This window comes from Notolepis coatsorum (genome assembly GCF_963971535.1).
Source record: "Notolepis coatsorum genome assembly, chromosome: 4".
Classification (NCBI taxonomy): Eukaryota; Metazoa; Chordata; class Actinopteri; order Aulopiformes; family Paralepididae; genus Notolepis; species Notolepis coatsorum.
In genome coordinates, this window is record NC_140168.1 from 40,625,667 (window position 1) to 40,641,356 (window position 15,690).

The 15,690-nt window shown below is 44.1% G+C and overlaps 1 protein-coding gene across 1 annotated transcript in view; it reads left to right on the forward strand.

Moving 5' to 3' along the window:
- The window catches only part of trit1 (tRNA isopentenyltransferase 1), a gene marked incomplete at its 5' end in the record, with an annotated part of 122,153 nt that overhangs the window by 16,988 nt on the left and 89,475 nt on the right, over positions 1-15,690 (forward strand). The window lies entirely within an intron of this gene.

Sequence of the window (15,690 nt, forward strand, 5' to 3'; positions counted from 1 at the left end):
GTTCATAGTAGTAACGCTCATGTCATGATAAATCTGGTTAGGTCACAACTACAGGAATCCATTTAAAAAAAAATTGTATAATACAATAAATATCGGTATCGGCCTTGAGGAGCAGAAAGTTATCGGTATCGGTATTGGGGTCAAAAAATCAATATGGTGCACCCCTAATGACTATGCATACGCCTTTGGAGACCTATTTCAGAACCACTCTCCTCTCCTACTGCAAGTTACTCCAGGACTCAAGACTTACAACGTCCTGTCGTCCCGGGGATGATAAATTATGTATTTGGGACGAACAGAAATCCTCCCCGGGACAAAGGATTTTGTTTTACTTGGAAATGTCAATTGAGCCGACTGTCAGTGGCTCAGTGCGCATATCACTGTCAAACGGTCAGTCAAGAGAGCACTTGCAAATATGCACTGCAGGCTGCAGCGCATATCACTGTCAAATGGTGCGCATCTCGTGCCACTGTCGGTCGCTTAGTTGATGCTAGCCCCCCCTCACTGTCTTGTTCTCTTTCTCTCTCTCTCTCTCTCTCTCTCTCTCTCTCTCTCACTAGGGTTGGGCACCGAGAACCGGTTCTAATAGGAACCGGTTCCTAACTTCCGGTTCTGGAACCGGAAGTAACATATTTGCATTTCGATTCTTAATTTCGATAAAAAAAAAAAAAAAAAAATGTTTTACTTTGTTAATTAATACCCTAGTTACAGTACAGCAACCAAATTAAACTGTATCAAGTCAACTGACAATGTGAATAGTATGAACAAAATGTATGAATAAAAAAAAAATTAAAAATATCTCCTGCGAAATAAGCTGTGACCTGTTTTGACCTGCACCTCAAAGAATCGAAATGGAGAATCGGAACCGGAATCGTTCAAATCCAAATGATGCCCAACCCTATCTCACACACACACACGCATGCATGCACGCACGCGCGCACGCACGCACGCACGCACGCACGCACGCACGCACACTTTAATCGCCGGGAACGCCGTAACTCGTCTTTGCTCGCCATGCTCATTCTGCCGAATATGCCGTAACTCGTCTTTGATATCAATATTTCAAAAATCTGTGATCGAAATCATATTTCTCCTCCGGAGACATGAGATGTACTGGTGAGCGCCAAACAGGAAGTGCTCATCCATATTTCGTCCGGGCACTCGCGATCGTTAGCCGGACTCCATCTCAACACACTGGATAATCAATCGCTCGCCCTAACTCAATAAACAACGTTATTTGGACGTATATAGTATTATACAAATCGATATATCGAAACTTTGCGACCACGTTTCACGTTTATTTCGAGGAAATAATTTATCGCAATAGTTATCGTTATCGTTTTATCGCCCAGCCCTACCATAAGTTACGTAGAAAACATTTTGATGAGTGAGACTGATTATAGCCTATCATAATCTAGAACTAGGTTATGTCATATTGTAGGCTGTTTAACAAAAATAAAATAGATTTCCGTTGTCTTTATACAGTATGTATGAACCATTAATGGACAATTGTCAAATGTCTCTGTATAAATCACGTTTGTGACTAAGCCATAGAGATGCTGTTTACTAGCTTTCAGCACGGCAGTTTAGGCTATGTATAGCTTATTATTAGGCTTTTCAATTTATTTTCTATTCTTGCGAATAGCATTGTGGACATTTTCTAATGCTCGTATAAGGAACTGTAGTCACGAGAGCCAGCATAGCCCATCCAACGAACGTTGGCATCAACGGCATGACCATAGCACCGACAGGAGCCACCGCAGCATGCAACGCCAGCCACCACAACCATCGACAATCGCAGCGAGGATCCCCACTGATCAACGTTAGCTAGCCAGCTCCAACTAGAACTACAGCTTGCCAGCTACACAAGCCAACGTCAGCCGAGTTCCCCCTATGCAAAATGTGCCAGCCAGCCAACGCCAATCAACAAAGATCCCCACTGCAACTGCCGATGGTTATGATAACTAACTAATTGCAGTGAGGATCTTTATTGACCAACGTTAGCTAGCCAGCACACGCTGCCAGAGTGAACTCGGCTAACGTTAGCCCACACAGCTAGTGAACCACAACTCTAGCCAAAGCCAGCCAGCCAACGCCAATCAACAAAGATCCTCACCGCGACTGCGGATGGCCACGACAACCAACGCCACGTGCCACAGCAGCCCCCATCAGCACTGCAGTCGTGCCACCGATGCCAACACTCGCCGGACGAGCCATGCCAGCTCCCGTCCCAACTAGAGTTTGTTGTTCTTCATTCCAGAAGGTTGCTTCCGGTAAATTAGCGCAATGTCACCACTGACAGCAGCGCTGTGCTCCAATAGGAAGGCATTCGCATGCATAAATGAATAAATAATAAAAAAAATAAAAAGTACAGTTTTCCCCAAACGCAGTATAGTATCATTTCAAACACTCTAGTACCGCGGTACTATACCAATACCGGTATATCATGCAACCCTATCGCATGCTATACTCGATTGATCGTGTATTACTCGGGGGGGGGGGGGGGGGGGGGGGGCCGGGGGAATATATATATATTAGATTTTTTTTTTTTTACTTATTTTTGTTCATTCACATAATATATGTTTAAGGAAACCAACAAACCGTTATAATCTTACACATACATGTGAAAAGATATGTAAAAAAATAATAATAATTGTAACTGAGGGGTTACAAAACCCTGGCTGACTGTATTAAAGATTGTGATAGATTAAACCACTACTACATATTATTATTATTACTTGCCAGACAGTACAGTTAAATATGGCAGACACTCAATATACGGCACGGTGACAAAGAGATGAGGTTTACAGTATTTTATTATCAACAGCAGATATACAACTGAGAATTACTGGTCGCTCTTTTATGGCGAATGATATTAGAATGTCAACGTATCAAAGTCAATGGGAATGAATAATTCCTAGGCTAAGTATACTAGACCGGAACGCTGCATGGCGTGAGATGGCGATATAGGGGGGCAAACGAGGGTATAGCTGGAGACTGGTGATTTCCTCCACGGAGTTGTAAGCTCCAGAGGATTGAAGAATAGGCGGATACTCCAGCTGGTCACTTGAAGAAAGGGGGTCTCATACGGATCCGGTCCTTGTAATCCAAGTGCTCGTTAGCAGGGTAATAGCTATTAATCCAGTGCCCGACAGCAGTGATGATGGCTAGCTAGCTTCGTCCTCGAAGCTAGCCCGATGCAGATCTTCAGGGTAGTTAAATCCAAACGACAATGGTATTAATAGGGATGGGAATTGATATGATTTTATCGATACGATTCCATTATCGATACTGCTTATCGATACGATTCTTTATCGATTCCCTTATCGATACCTGGTAACTTGTGTTGGGTGAAAAAAAAAAAGTACATACAGGTTTATTAGTGTAACTTACTTTTATTTCTTAAATAATCTATAAATAAACAACTGTCCCTGTCTGTGCTTGGTACACCGCTTTTGTTTTGAGGACCTTCTCCTTTATCTTGCCTTCCTTGATGTAATGCAGTGTTACTGTGAGGTAGTGGTCCTGACTAAAGCTTGTCCATCCATCAGCCGTGATGGCTGTCTTCGTTACATCCTTTAGCTCCAAAATCAAATTGCCCTTCTCAACGTTATACCATGCAGGGATCAGGCGGTTGGTTAAACTCTCTCTGGATGGGGGGTTATATTTGGGGTTGAGAGCCTTTGTCATCTCCCTACAGAACATTGTGGGAATGCAACAGAACTAAGCTGGTAGAATAACAACATGCAACTTGACATTTCTGATTGTCCTTTTATTGTTGAGCCCCCCATGTCAGAAAAATACAAAAACTGTACTTTTTTTTAACTACACACTTACTGTAAATAAAATAATTTATTTGAGATTCTCTTAAACTAATTGAATCTATTGAACAGGTCGTTGTTGCAAAAGAGAATTCGTTATCAATAACTTACCTACCTGTATAAATAAACGTTAAAAGTAAAAACAACTAACACATGAGTTGCCTGCCTAAATTAAATTAAATTAGAAACTCTTCACGGATCAACTCAGGCCTCACAGCGTGTGTGCTACAGCATCACCCGAACATATTCACAATTGACTTGTTGTCTCAAAAACGTAGGCAAACAGCCACAGATACACACACACACGGAGGCTGACATGACATAACAAGTAACATCTAAGAAAGCAATTCACCTACCGAAATTCTGATGCTTCTACCGTGGAATAAGGGTGCAAACCTTTCACCACAAATGTTGTGACAGCCCGGTGTAACTCGTTCACTTTTTCTTGCGTGAGTTTACCCCGCTGTGCCAAAGTGAAAGGGGTTTCCTGAGGTTCGCGAGAACCACTGGCCGCACTAGATTAGATACACTCTGATTGTCATCATCTGAAATCGGAGAATATTTATACAGTGATGATGATGATGAAAGCATTCGTTTTTCATTTAGGTTTTGTTTGCATGCATGGCGCTAACGTTATTATAATAATAATGCATTGTACCTTCGGTAACGGAGGTAAATGCAGCAGCAGCAGCACTCGTCCGCAGGACATCAAAAACACGACATTCTTCCAGCACGTTAAGGGCATGCCATGTTGATAAATGCTTTAGCATGTTACTTGTATTTCCCCCCTTATGTGAAATGGTCATTTTGCAAATGCTGCAACTTGCGCTGTTTTCATCTACTTTGGTAAAGTGAAGCCATGCTTTGGAACGTCTTTTTCTTGCAGCCATGATCGCTCCGTTCCAAAACAAACTCGCGTGCGGCGTTACGTCATACGTGACGTCGGACGGAAACACGTGGTATCAATAAGGGAATCGGAAGTCAAGGAAGTCACGCGATTCCAGGCATCGGACAATTAGGAACCGGTTCCCAACGTTCTCGATTCCCATCCCTAGGTATTAACGATGCTCTTCTCCACGGTACTACGTTTCCACAAGTCACTATAATCCACCAATAATGGTTCTACAATATCAAGGTCGTATCGAAGGAGCTACTAATTATCCGTAACGATACACCGCTGTAGGTTCCACTGCTCACATGTCCAATAGTTCGGCTGCTAGGTTCACCTCGTGTTCTGCTACTAATTACATTAAGTCCACACACACTTGCTAAGGTTCACGCTTCACTTTGCTACTAGACGAACGCCGAACGAACTGCATTAGATTCACACTTTCACTTGTTCACTTCGCACTACTGCTGCTGCGCCTTCCACAATATATATACGTAGAGTGCTTTCTAGGGCGCAACCGAATCTCTTGTCCGGAATCAATGCGCTGCCCAAGGGCATGTCTCAACTTGTCCGAACTCGTCTTTGAACTTGTCTGGGGGGCGCGATTGTTGGCGCCGTGGGTGTCAAGGGCGTTGTCCAATGAGGAAAGCGAATAATGCTATGATTCAAACGGAGGCTTAAAGGGATATAGCTTATATATATAAATAATATACAAGTTATATAAAATAATAAAACGTAGATTCTCAGTGTTAATCTGGCCCTTCAGAACATTAATAATATTTTTTTTTCATACATTTTTTAATATCGATATTTTTTTTCTTCGATTTTTCTCATAGCTACGAGTAATCGATTACTCACGCCCATCCCTACTACAAAGGTGTCAACCATTTTCACCATCAGAGGTGACTGGTTCGTTCAGGACCAGGCTAAATCGGACGTGGTCATAATTATGGATAGTTTACATCATTAGTATCTAATTTCATTATTTTTTTTTTTTCATTTGACGCCGGAAATGCCACTCAGAAAGAGTTAAAAAGGTCCATGCACGAATAACATGCACGAGCAAATCAAAAAAGCTTATCAGACGCTAGAGGGCGGTGACGTCAAGCGAGGCAACTTTCCCCTACTTCTGATCCACTACAAGGAGTTTTGACGAGTGCAGAAAGCTATTTCCTTGATCCAAATGGACGCCTTACAAGACGCAAATGGGTTTTATCGTCTGAGACTTTGATGGACCACCTACAACTGGTTGAAACAAGGTAGTTATAATGTTTTTAATGTCGTAAAAAAAGAACTACATTTACCACTAGGCAGCCTGTTGTTCAGTACAGCAGCGCTACTGGTCTGTCGCCTTATCGCCGGGTTATCCCCGGGTCATAGCTGGCTATATCGCTCTGGCTAACATTACCCCGCTAACGTTAGCATCTGTTAGTCTACTGTCGTGCATGTAAAAGAGTTTTGGGAACGAGTAAAATGTGTAGGTCCTCTTCTCAGACCTGTGGGGCAAAGCACTGCTGCACACACCATTTTAAATCGGGTGATGTTAGAAGTTTCGAGAATGCTGGCTAGCAAGCTATGTGCCCCGGCATGTTGATACGATAGTAGCCCCTTTAGCTGCACTCGGCGCATCAGTGACGATAGCTATGAGCTAACTAACGCTACAAGCTCAAACACCTTATAACTACTACTATTGTCGTGTCCATAAGTTCCCTGGCATAATACTTGTGAGGACAAAGGTATACAAAGAGGAGAGAACTATTTTAAATCGGGTATTCATGCCGGCTGGCAAGCTAGTGTTAGCACAATGGCTACCAAGCTAAGCTAAGCTACGGCGTCTGGCCTTGTGGACACAATATGTACAGCGACGCAATGATTTACATTATTACAAATATGGTAACGTGGTTGTGGCTTTTACAAATAGTGGTTGGCTTTGGAGATGGATGGCTATGATCACGGAGCAATAGTGTTGTTAGGTGAAACGGATACATTTTCATTCATCACTCCTCGGCTAGTAGCAAGGCTCTCTGCTTCGTGCCACTAGCTGTGTGTGACTCTCAGAGCCCCTCGCCCTGCCACTACTGCTGCCCTGTACCCAGCGTGATGTCATCATTAAGAGGACACACGCACGCTATGAAAACCATGGATTGAAATATGTGTGTGCATGGAGGCTATGGTTTAGTCGACAAAATGTTTGATAAAAACGCTAAAACTGGGTCAATTTCGATAATCTTTTTTTCTCCATGAAAGTCAGCGTTGGCATAGTCACATTGTTTATTGAACAAAAATACAACCTGCAAGTTGGCCTTTAAGCATCGGACGGCCTGACGGCGGGCCATCACGCACTCATGCGCACGTCGCAGCACTTTATTCTCGTCTGTCGGCTCCGGGCTGCATTTTTCGCCCATCAACCAATACATTGTTGGAAAGATGAATTTGACGCCTTTCGATCGTCACCTCACTCAACCTATTGCGTGCTTCGGGTCTCGAGTTACAAGACGAAATATCCGGCGAGCGTCATTTGACATGCCATTCCGACGAGTGACCACGTCCGGTTGTAAACGGTCCTGAACTGACCAATCACCGCTGATGGCGAAAATGATTGACCACAGTTGTAGCCAAGGAGGGTCTGCTCCGAAAGCGATCCCAGATGGACGCTCAGAGTGGGGGAATGTGTCACAAGAAATTGAAGAAGTCCTTTGTTTTGACTCGAGAGGTGAAATTAATGGAAGTGGACGGCCATTTTGGATAATCATGCTGAATTACCGGTACACTCATTACAAAAACCTTTTGTGAAACACTAATTTTCCATGGGATTTTTATAAACTTTGGACCTGTATACATGAGACTTCAGGCTATGGAACCGTGGTGTGAGGGCCGCCCCTTGAAGGCAATGGTAGGGGAAACACTGGATACTAGGTAGGGCTGGGCGATTAATCGAAATAAAATCGCGATCTCGATTCATAGACCTATGCAATCTCATTTCTAAATTATGTCGATTCTTTTATTAAAAGAATTAAAACTTTAAATTGTATTTTTTTAAACTTTTTACTTAACTTTTTTAAATGATGACGATTCTGACTTGAGTTATTTTGTATGTTACAAGAGACTTTTAAGTTTAAGTCAAGCACTTTCATATATGTTATGTTGTCTGTTTAAGAGAGTGCAATAAATTATTTTATAGAAAAAATAAGAATCGTGTGAGAGAATTGTGATCTCAATTCTTAGAGAGAAAAATCGTGATTCACATTTGCGCAAGAATCGCCCAGTGTAACGGTACACAGAAGCCACGGTTCGGTACGTACCTCGGTATTGGTGTCACGGTTCGGTACGATTTCGGTACAACAGGAAAAAATTTATTTATTATTATTATATATTTATAATTATTATTATAATTATTATTATTAAATAGAATGCTATTCTATAGGCTTGCCGTGGTAGTAGTCAGTGATACTGGTGTCATTCTGTGTTCAGGCATCCAATGAGTAAATTAATTGCCTACTGCCCCCTTAATGCAACAACTTCAGTTTCACTTGTAGAAAGGATTTAACTTCATGTGAAGCCGAGACTGAAGAAGACTAGAGAACAGATGACACGTTACACAACAATGGATGGACACAGCAGAGGATTTATCAATATTTTGGATCTAAACACAGTAGCAGCAACTGGAGAGGAGCTCAGATGATCAGTCCAAACGTATGTAGTGCTTTTTTACTTATTTTTTCAGCTGTGACGTCCGCGTGTGTGTTGGTTACCATTATTGGCCAAACAAGAAAACTGTAAAACTTTAATGACCCTGCTGTGTTACAAACATATAATAATTGGTTTTGTTGTACACCTAGGCTGTGTAGTAAACGGGAGCGGACTGAGGAGGGGAGAGCCGAGTGCAGAGTGTCAGTGCGCATTGTAAATTTTTTCTGTCCGCTTGTCAGTGTGCCTAAGCAAGCTTCAACGTTTTACTCATCTACATTTGGCAAAAAAAGATATTGAGCACGTACCGCACCGTGAAGCCCGTACCATAAATTCACGGGACGAATACACGTACCATTATACCCCTACTGGATACAGATAATGATGTCTCTGTACTAGAGTTGTTCCGATACTGATACCAGTATCGGAAATGCCGCCGATACTGCCTAAAATGCTGGTATCGGTATCGGCCGATACACGTGAATTGTAGCCTCCGATCCCATGATGTAATTTATCTCCTGCCGAGAGTGAGGATTATAAAATGAACATGTTTTAAAGTGTGATGCTGTGTCATTTTAACAGCAGATACACTTTCTTAAATTCCATTGTCCCCGACAGTGCGTGTGACGTGGAGCTCGGACGGGATGTGTTTTGCTGGTGTTATGATAGCATTAGCTGGAAAGCTAGCTAGTTGGAACAACATCCGCCCGTTACATCAAATCAGATGATCGCCTGTCCTTTTTCCAGGACCTAACACTGTCCGGACCGTCTATCAACAATAATGAATCGTATTTAAGTTAAGTAGCTACTGACTAGCGTTAGCTGACTAACGTTATCAAATGTCAATGCGGGAAGACGAGCTAGGTCAGTTAGCTTAGCTTGATAACGTTACCGTGTCTAAAGTTGGTGCTATTCATAATCCAGCAATAATGGCTGCAGACCTGCAAGCAAAGTACAGCAAGTTCCAAGTGCCAAAGGATAAGAGTCTGAGGCGGAGTCTCAAAAGAGAATGTTGAATATTTATTTTGCATCGAAAATCACAACATTCGAACGTTCTATCTGCCACTAGCTTACAGACTGAGTAGGGTATATCTGCAGAGCCACTGGGTAGCGAGTGCAACACCGTTTAATGTCCGTGTGGATCATTGGAGTAGGGTATATCTGCAGTGCTGCAGCCCATACTCATTGATTAATGATACTAATACAAATCTATACAATCACCTGTTGTTGAATAAATACCATTACTTTCTAGTTATTACTAAAAAACAGTATAATAGTATCTGTAAAAAAGAAAAAAAGTATAATTTATATAATTTTAATTTAAATTTGTTAATGTATGCACTGGTATCGGATAAATATCGGTATCGGCCGATACCCAAAGCTTAGGTATCGGAATCGGATTGGAAAGGGAAAAATGGTATTGGAACATCTCTACTCTGTACACCCCTAGTAGACAGTACTACAAACTCTGTAATGTTCTAATCAAATATATGTCATTCTCCTGGTATGCATGTTAGAGGGATCAGGAATAGGGATGTCCCGATCCGATCACGTGATCGAGATTGGCACCGATCACGTGATTTTCAGAGGATCGGGATAAAAAAAAAAATAAGAAATCTGCAGTCAAAAAAATAAAAAATATATATATTTTTTTTTATTCAACAAACATGACCATGTTCACGTCTTAAACTCATACTGAGGCCTTAGTTTTGGTTTTAAATTACATATAATATATCATCATTAATTTATTTATTGTCACACAGAGCAGAAGAATTTTCCACAACAAACACATTCCCTTTAATTTACACCGTTGCACAACAGTGACGTATGCCGAATCCTACACGCTCACAACAACGCCTCGCTCCCGAAACACGGTTATCCACTGACTTGAGCAGCTAGACAAAAATGTCAGAGGTTTGGAACTAAGCATTTAAAAATAGAAAGTCAAGCCAGTCCAACAGCCACTTGCAAGGAGGACATTCCGCATGGAGGAAAAACTCATGAAGCAGCAGGCTGGAGGCGGAGTTTTTAGACTAACTTTTCACCTGGATAACGTCAATTATTTGCTGTGACTGAGGATTATCGTCGGCGTTTCAGACCAGAATGGAGCAAATCATTACGTAAGTCGAACACTGAATGTATACTAATGTGCAAACAGAAACTTTGAATATTTCTCATATGAAGCACATTTCTCAGGGTGAATGTAATAACAAGAGCCGCCGCGCTCGCGCCCCTCAAGGGACTATTTTCGGCAACAGAGGGGCTTTGTCTCGCTCCGCCAGTTTCTGACAAAAATGCGTCAGAATTGATTACTAATGTGAAAGATCGGATCGGGAAAGATCGGGATTGGTAGATACTCAAAATCACATGATCGGATCGGGAGCAAAAAAAGGTGATCGGGACATCCCTAATCAGGAAGGTAAACACCAGAGGCCTCACGATACGATACTATCACGATACTTGAGTCACGATACGATAGTATTGCGATACTAAATATATTGCGATATGCTGAGTATTGCGATATTAATATTGCGATATATTGCGATTTATTACCTTTTTTCAACTGCAAAGTAAAACATTGTCAACATGTTTTATCTAATAAAATAAAGTTCAGTCTGTTCATCTCACTTCAATCATTTTTATTGCAGAACATGGTATTTTGTCAAGCAGACAGATGTAAACACTGTAATCTGTGTTGCATGTACCTGACAAACTGAACTGTTTGTATTACAGTCATATTCCAACTTAACTGAATGCACACGTGTGCGTGTGTGGACTACTGTACTATTACAGGTATTGAAATGAACAATGCAACTTAAATAAATATCAATACTTGGCGTCCCTGTATCGATACAGTATCGCCACGCAAAGTATCGCGATACTATTATTACGTATCAATATTTTCCCCCGCCACTAACTGACTGTAGCAGTTTGCTGTTGAAGTTATGGGAGGTGGGTTGGGGTCAAATGTGACCAGGGTCATTTTAATGTTTGACACAAAATACCAGCTGTTAGCAGCCCCAGTCCAAAAACATTGAGATCAGTATCGGCATAAAAAAAGATATACCTGTGTGTGGGTCAAACCCTAGAGGGAAGGGAGCGACAGGAAGACCATCGACTATAAAGAGTAATGGACCAGAGCTACCATTAGGCTGTTTAATGTGCAGGAAACGTAGATGTGATTGTCTCAGTCTAGGGGTCAGACTAAGGACATGTTCTCCGTCTCCGTCCCCTCCTAAAGTATTCTGTCTGTCTGTCTCTGTCCTACTGTACTCTGGTCTGTCTGTCTCTGCCCCCCCCCCCCCCTCCTACTGTACTCTGGTCTGTCTGTCTCTGCCCCCTCCTTCTGTACTCTTGCCTGTCTCTCTCTGACCTTTCCTACTGTACTCTGGTCTGCCCATCTCTGCCCCTTTCTGCTTTACTGTAGTCTATTTGTCTCTGCCCCCACCTATGTACCCGGTCTGTCTGCCTGTCTCTGTCCCACTGTACTGTGGTCTGTGTCTGTCAGTTTGTCCCCTCCTATTGTACTGTGGTCTGTCTCCTCTCTCTCTGTCTTTGGTCTTTCACTCATCCCTTATTTTAGCTGTCTCCTCTCTGTCCGTCTTATGTTGTTCTTTTCTTTCTTTCTTTTGTTTGGAAAATGGCTTCAAAGTCCGGATGTGCGTAACGGTTATTTTGAGGGCTGATTATTATCTGTTGTCATGAACTGGTTGAAAACCGGTTAGTAGAGTTTTTTTCGTGAGGTTAGTCATGTTTGTTTGTTGTTCTAACATAACAGTTATCATAAGGTTTAACAGTGGTTCCCAAAGGGGTCTGCCATGATGACTGTCCCGTGTGCCACATACAATCTGCCAATTTCACATCTGAAGTATTATGTCCGTCCGTCTGTCTGCCTGCCTCTGTCCTACTGTACTCTGGTCTGTCTGCCTCTGTCCTACTGTACTCTGGTCTGTCTGCCTCTGTCCTACTGTACTCTGGTCTGTCTGCCTCTGTCCTACTGTACTCTGGTCTGTCTGCCTCTGTCCTACTGTACTCTGGTCTGTCTGCCTCTGTCCTACTGTACTCTGGTCTGTCTGCCTCTGTCCTACTGTACTCTGGTCTGTCTGCCTCTGTACTACTGTACTCTGGTCTGTCTGCATCTGTCCTACTGTACTCTGGTCTGTCTGCCTCTGTCCTACTGTACTCTGGTCTGTCTGCCTCTGTCCTACTGTACTCTGGTCTGTCTGCCTCTGTCCTACTGTACTCTGGTCTGTCTGCATCTGTCCCCTCCTACTGTACTCTGGTCTGTCTGTCTCTGTCCTACTGTACTCTGGTCTGTCTGCCTCTGTCCTACTGTACTCTGGTCTGTCTGCATCTGTCCTACTGTACTCTGGTCTGTCTGCCTCTGTCCTACTGTACTCTGGTCTGTCTGCCTCTGTCCTACTGTACTCTGGTCTGTCTGCATCTGTCCTACTGTACTCTGGTCTGTCTGCCTCTGTCCTACTGTACTCTGGTCTGTCTGCCTCTGTCCTACTGTACTCTGGTCTGTCTGCATCTGTCCTACTGTACTCTGGTCTGTCTGCCTCTGTCCTACTGTACTCTGGTCTGTCTGCCTCTGTCCTACTGTACTCTGGTCTGTCTGCATCTGTCCCCTCCTACTGTACTCTGGTCTGTCTGCATCTGTCCCCTCCTACTGTACTCTGGTCTGTCTGTCCTACTGTACTCTGGTCTGTCTGCCTCTGTCCCCTCCTACTGTACTCTGGTCTGTCTGTCTCTGTCCTACTGTACTCTGGTCTGTCTGTCTCTGTCCTACTGTACTCTGGTCTGTCTGCCTCTGTCCTACTGTACTCTGGTCTGTCTCCCTCTGTCCTACTGTACTCTGGTCTGTCTCCCTCTGTCCTACTGTACTCTGGTCTGTCTGCCTCTGTCCTACTGTACTCTGGTCTGTCTGCATCTGTCCTACTGTACTCTGGTCTGTCTGCCTCTGTCCTACTGTACTCTGGTCTGTCTGCCTCTGTCCTACTGTACTCTGGTCTGTCTGCCTCTGTCCTACTGTACTCTGGTCTGTCTGCATCTGTCCTACTGTACTCTGGTCTGTCTGTCTCTGTCCCCTCCTACTGTACTCTGGTCTGTCTGCATCTGTCCCCTCCTACTGTACTCTGGTCTGTCTGTCTCTGTCCTACTGTACTCTGGTCTGTCTGCCTCTGTCCTACTGTACTCTGGTCTGTCTGCATCTGTCCTACTGTACTCTGGTCTGTCTGCCTCTGTCCTACTGTACTCTGGTCTGTCTGCCTCTGTCCTACTGTACTCTGGTCTGTCTGCATCTGTCCTACTGTACTCTGGTCTGTCTGCCTCTGTCCTACTGTACTCTGGTCTGTCTGCCTCTGTCCTACTGTACTCTGGTCTGTCTGCATCTGTCCTACTGTACTCTGGTCTGTCTGTCTCTGTCCTACTGTACTCTGGTCTGTCTGTCCTACTGTACTCTGGTCTGTCTGCCTCTGTCCCCTCCTACTGTACTCTGGTCTGTCTGTCTCTGTCCTACTGTACTCTGGTCTGTCTCCCTCTGTCCTACTGTACTCTGGTCTGTCTGTCTCTGTCCTACTGTACTCTGGTCTGTCTCCCTCTGTCCTACTGTACTCTGGTCTGTCTCCCTCTGTCCTACTGTACTCTGGTCTGTCTGCCTCTGTCCTACTGTACTCTGGTCTGTCTCCCTCTGTCCTACTGTACTCTGGTCTGTCTCCCTCTGTCCTACTGTACTCTGGTCTGTCTGCCTCTGTCCTACTGTACTCTGGTCTGTCTGCCTCTGTCCTACTGTACTCTGGTCTGTCTGCCTCTGTCCTACTGTACTCTGGTCTGTCTGCATCTGTCCTACTGTACTCTGGTCTGTCTGTCTCTGTCCCCTCCTACTGTACTCTGGTCTGTCTGTCTCTGTCCCCTCCTACTGTACTCTGGTTAGGGCTGAACGATCAATCGATTTTAAGTCGAAATCGCGATTTGAAATGATGCAATTAGCAAATCACAAAAAAATAAAAATAATCTCAATTATATATATATTATTATTATTATTATAATTTTTTTTTTAACCAGGAAGTCCCATTGAGATACAAGATATCCTTTGCAAGTTGTTGTTATTGTTGTAGGAACGGTTTGGGAGAGGGAGGTAAGGGGTTTTAGATTGTGAAAAAAGGTACCGTTGGGTACCGGTATGGTCCGGTATCGATTCCCAGGTAAAAAGAAACATTTTCAGGCTCTGTGTCCCGAACAGACCCACCGCGTAGGCCAGATGCAAGCCGCATTTTACAATAAACCTCTGTGGGGCTGCTTAAATATTTATTTTTTATTAAAATCGCAAATTTAATCGCAATCGCAATATCTGTCAGAAAAATCGCAATTCCATTATTTCCCAAAATCGTGCAGCCCTAACTCTGGTCTGTCTGTATCTGCCCCCCCTACTGTACTCTGGTCTGTCTGCCTCTGCCCCCCCCCCCTACTGTACTCTGGCCTATCTGCCTCTGTCCCCCCTACTGTACTCTGGTCTGTCTGCCTCTGCCCCCCCCCTACTGTACTCTGGCCTATCTGCCTCTGTCCCCCCTACTGTACTCTGGTATGTCTGTCTCTGCCCCCCCTACTGTACTCTGGCCTATCTGCCTCTGCCCCCCCCCCCTACTGTACTCTGGCCTATCTGCCTCTGTCCCCCCTACTGTACTCTGGTATGTCTGTCTCTGCCCCCCTACTGTACTCTGGCCTATCTGCCTCTGTCCCCCCTACTGTACTCTGGTATGTCTGTCTCTGCCCCCCCTACTGTACTCTGGTCTGTCTGTCTCTGCCCCCCCCCCCCTACTGTACTCTGGTCTGTCTGTCTCTGCCCCCCCCCCCCCCCCCCCCCCCACTGTACTCTGGTCTGTCTGTCTCTGCCCCCCCCCCCTACTGTACTCTGGTCTGTCTGTCTCTGCCCCCCCCCCCCCCCACTGTACTCTGGTCTGTATGTATCTGCCCCCCCCCCCTACTGTACTCTGGCCTATCTGCCTCTGTCTCCTTCCAAACTCTGTTTGTTTGTTTTTCTAACATAACAGTTACCATAAGGTTTAACAGTGGTTCCAAAGTGGTCTGCCATGATAACTGTCCCGTGTGCCACATACAATCTGCCAATTTCACATCTCTCTCCCTCGCTCTCTCTCTCCTCTTCCTTTCTCTCTCTCCCTCTCTCTCAATCTCTTTCTCTCAGTGCGTGTGGTTAGAGTGAGCTATCTCTCGGAGATCAAATGAATGAACCAAGCTTCTCATTCTTTTCATTTTGCCTCAGCTATTTCTTGG